Source organism: Schistocerca cancellata, chromosome 8 (assembly GCF_023864275.1).
Source record: "Schistocerca cancellata isolate TAMUIC-IGC-003103 chromosome 8, iqSchCanc2.1, whole genome shotgun sequence".
NCBI lineage: Eukaryota > Metazoa > Arthropoda > Insecta > Orthoptera > Acrididae > Schistocerca > Schistocerca cancellata.
Genome location: NC_064633.1, coordinates 530,030,073 through 530,034,865, shown reverse-complemented (window position 1 = coordinate 530,034,865; position 4,793 = coordinate 530,030,073). Strand labels below are relative to the sequence as shown.

General features: G+C 49.3%; 1 non-coding gene across 1 annotated transcript; it reads right to left on the bottom strand.

Annotated features, from left to right (window-relative positions):
* Positions 1-3,454: 3,454 nt before the first annotated feature.
* Trnat-ugu (transfer RNA threonine (anticodon UGU)) lies at positions 3,455-3,529 on the bottom strand. Its single transcript has one exon. It is a non-coding gene; the product is annotated as a tRNA-Thr (tRNA).
* Between the last annotated feature and the right edge of the window lie 1,264 nt (positions 3,530-4,793).

The window sequence follows — 4,793 nt, the reverse complement described above, 5'->3', positions numbered from 1 at the left end:
AACGGGAAGTAAAGTAAGCTTAAAAATCATTTCGTTATCACCATAAACGATACTTAATTACGTACAAAACAACAAAATTCCAACAAAACAATTCTTTCTTTGTTCAGATAAGGTATGCACATTATTATTATGTATGTACTAAGATGGTATCTGTTCTATCGGACATTTCCGAAAGAACAGATACCATATTAGTATATATACAGTTAAGGCTCACCGCCCACATCACCATCATCTTCTTCTGTGCAGATGCACAAACAGTACCCGAACTCTTACGGGAATCGGCAACGCGCCGCGAGTAATGTGTGTAATGGGCGGGGGCACTACGAATGTAGTGCGGGACAATACGTTGAGAATGTGGGTTTCGCGGGAGGCGTGCCAGACATAAATCTCTGCAGTCACACTATCCTCTGTGTCTTCGGTGATAGCACCCAGACTGTCGACTATAAAAGCCCGATACATCTCACCTGACAGCGTACCTGTGAAGTAGTGTGGCTCGATGATTTCATCTCCAGTCATCCCACCACCATACATTAATAGATCGCCAGCCGTCCGCTGTGGCCAAGCGGTTCTAGGCGCTTCAGTCTGGAACCGCGCAACTGCAACGGTCACAGGTTCGAATCCTGCCTCGGGCATGGATGTGTGTGATGTCCTTAGGTTAGTTAGGTTTAAGTAGTTCTGAGTTCTAGGGGACTGATGACTTCAGCTGTTAAGTCCCATAGTGCTCAGAGCCATTTGAACCATTTGTCCTCGGTGGGTCAGATGGACCGTCGGCAAGGTAGCTCAGCGTGTTCGGTCAGGGGATTAGCTGCCCTCTGTAATAAAAAAAACTGATTGAATGGATCAATAATGAACTTCAACAGGCGTCAGGGGACGTCCGCCACGAACAATTGCAACGAATTATAACGAACAAAATGAGATAAAAAAAGATGGATAGAGCGTCTGCCATGTAAGTAGGAGATCCCGGGTTCGCGTCCCGGTCGGGGCACACATTTTCATCTCTCCTCCTTGGCGTATGGCAACGCCTGTAGGCCGCTAAGGGTTTTCATTTCATTGTAATTTCATTATTATTGTTATTACTGTTATTATTTTTATTGACATATTTGTTGATAAGCGGCCGAAGTGGCCGAGCGGTTCTGGGCGCTACAGTCTGGAGCCGCGCAACCGCTACGGTCGCAGGTTCGAATCCTGCTCGGGCATGGATGTGTGTGATGTTCTTAGGTTAGTTAGGTTTAAGTAGTTCTAAGTTCTAAGGGACTTATGACCACAGCAGTTGAGTCCCATATTGCTGAGAGCCATTCTGTTGATAAGCGTAGCTATTATGCCGCAGATGCTATTAATTTCATATTTACCTGAATCTAAAAATTTGTGAACTCATGAGGCACCATTACTTACCTCGTCTGCCTCAGATCGCGAATCACACCAAGTGTTGGCTTGGTTACAGGCGTTACACTGTCCGTCTGTCCGAGGACTATTTACATTTCGCCAGCCTCCCCTCGCAGGAGCTGTCGTTGCGGTCTGACGGCCTGTTAGTCTGACTCGACCCGCACTGCGACGTTGTGCAGCGAGTCAGCCACGTGATTGAGCCTGGAACGGTCGCCAGCGACACACTGTGCTCAGCCATGGAAGAGCAACTGCAGCCCCCCGACACGAAATGACGCTGTCGTCCCCGGGTAATGGAGGCGTGGAGGTGTGGGAGTGTGGGGCGGGCTTTTTATAGCGACGCTGGCAGGCGGTGCAGTAGGGGTGGGGAGTGGGGCGACGCCCCCGCGGGTCGCCATCTAGACGCCGCCGTCTCGTCACCGCCCACGCCCCGTCTGGGAGATCCTGGTGTTCCCAGGTCTCTCCTGACAGCATTCGCCGTTTAGGACTGTCGAGTGATTCACTCCGCTGTCAACAAAGCAGGCAGCAAGGACCTAGCCTTAAAAGTATAACTCTTTCTGAGTGTCCTATTGTCAATATAGTTGAAGATGAAGCCCAAAATACCATCTGATACAGAATTAAAACAGTCGTTTGGCGACCGCCTTCCAGTATTTCCGAACATGGCAGTTAGAATACCGAACTTCCTCTGGGAACGTCCTTTGTATGACGGGAGATAATGCCATAGTGAAAGCAATGCGATATACTTAGTCTAAATGGACGAAACAGTCTCGATATTACGTGCTGCTAGAAGTGTATTCCACGATATGGTTTTCCAGTCAGTTAATAGTCTGTTCCTGTGGGTATCCAGGAATTTCTGGACATAAACTTCTACATTACACTCTACGTATGCGCCGGCCGGGGTGGCCGAGCGGTTCTAGGCGCTACAATCTGGAACCGCGCGACCACTACGGTTCGAATCCTGCCTCGGGCATGGATGTGTGTGATGTCCTTAGGTTAGTTAGGTTTAAGTAGTTCTAAGTTCTCAGGGACTGATGACCTCAGAAGTTAAGTCCCATAGTGCTCAGAGCCATTTGAACCATTTTTTTCTACGCATGCAGGCCCGACACAAAATTTTCACCCCGTGACGACATCTACGAACTCAGAAGAAACCCAGAGAAATGGAAAGACCTGCATACAGCCATTGACAATACATCACATGTACTATATACCGAATACATAGAAACGATACTGTACAGACAAACAAGAGAAAATCAACCTGACTTATGGGAACTATCCTACACAGAACAGAACGAAAACAGTGACTCCGACAGTGACAATTTATAATTAATCAGCGGTGTAGGCAAGTTTAAATGAGGCACACAACACCACGTTAATAACTAACAGACGGTCGGCTAAGAGCTTCCAGATCAGGAGACACTAAGAAGTAATATGTGGAGACTATAACTAGCTATTACCGTGCCAGGATGTTCCTTAAGCAGGCTCGTTAAACCTGAAATACCTATAGTGTAGAAGTAGTATCTCTATATCACTACATCTGGAATGAATGAAATATACCAACATGCTCATTGAACGGTACAAAGACTTTGTCAAACTGGAACAGAATAGTAATTAGAACAGAACAGCATGGGACACAGACTTAAGACAGACACTGCACGTTCACTAGGAGATAGTTCTCTACAGCCAGTCACTAGGATTAGAAATTAGTACGTCACCCAGAGGCGAATGGCTCGAAGTGTGCTACCGAGGTTCCCGCGCTGGAACAGCACTTGTGGTAGAATTTTATCCTACCTTCTTCCTTATTCCCTTCCAAATCAAACATTCTGAAGTCAAGCTAGTCTAATTTCTCAATCTAACGTTATTGTTTATGTTTTTATTTATTTGTTAAGATCTTAAGTACATAGTGGGATACAATAAATATGTCTTTTGTACAATATATGATGGTAGTATCTGTTCCCGAAAAAACAGTTACCGTGGATGACCATGCAGCTTTGCTAGAAATGAAATGATAATTAAATGGACGCCCTAGCTGCAAACAGGCGTTGATGTACTTCATTAGGGACACGTTGAAAATGTGTGCCCCGACCGGGACTCGAACCCGGGATGTCCTGCTTACATGGCAAACGCTCTATCCACCTGAGCCACCGCGGGCCCAGGGGATAGTGTGTCTGCAGGGACTTATCCCTTGCACGCTACCCGCGAGATCCACATTCCCAACATCTCCACACCACTACATTCGTAGTGCGCCTAATACACTCCTGGAAATTGAAATAAGAACACCGTGAATTCATTGTCCCAGGAAGGGGAAACTTTATTGACACATTCCTGGGGTCAGATACATCACATGATCACACTGACAGAACCACAGGCACATAGACACAGGCAACAGAGCATGCACAATGTCGGCACTAGTACAGTGTATATCCACCTTTCGCAGCAATGCAGGCTGCTATTCTCCCATGGAGACGATCGTAGAGATGCTGGATGTAGTCCTGTGGAACGGCTTGCCATGCCATTTCCACCTGGCGCCTCAGTTGGACCAGCGTTCGTGCTGGACGTGCAGACCGCGTGAGACGACGCTTCATCCAGTCCCAAACATGCTCAATGGGGGACAGATCCGGAGATCTTGCTGGCCAGGGTAGTTGACTTACACCTTCTAGAGCACGTTGGGTGGCACGGGATACATGCGGACGTGCATTGTCCTGTTGGAACAGCAAGTTCCCTTGCCGGTCTAGGAATGGTAGAACGATGGGTTCGATGACGGTTTGGATGTACCGTGCACTATTCAGTGTCCCCTCGACGATCACCAGTGGTGTACGGCCAGTGTAAGAGATCGCTCCCCACACCATGATGCCGGGTGTTGGCCCTGTGTGCCTCGGTCGTATGCAGTCCTGATTGTGGCGCTCACCTGCACGGCGCCAAACACGCATACGACCATCATTGGCACCAAGGCAGAAGCGACTCTCATCGCTGAAGACGACACGTCTCCATTCGTCCCTCCATTCACGCCTGTCGCGACACCACTGGAGGCGGGCTGCACGATGTTGGGGCGTGAGCGGAAGACGGCCTAACGGTGTGCGGGACCGTAGCCCAGCTTCATGGAGACGGTTGCGAATGATCCTGGCCGATACCCCAGGAGCAACAGTGTCCCTAATTTGCTGGGAAGTGGCGGTGCGGTCCCCTACGGCACTGCGTAGGATCCTACGGTCTTGGCGTGCATCCGTGCGTCGCTGCGGTCCGGTCCCAGGTCGACGGGCACGTGCACCTTCCGCCGGCCACTGGCGACAACATCGATGTACTGTGGAGACCTCACGCCCCACGTGTTGAGCAATTCGGCGGTACGTCCACCCGGCCTCCCGCATGCCCACTATACGCCTTCGCTCAAAGTCCGTCAACTGCACATACGGTTCACGTCC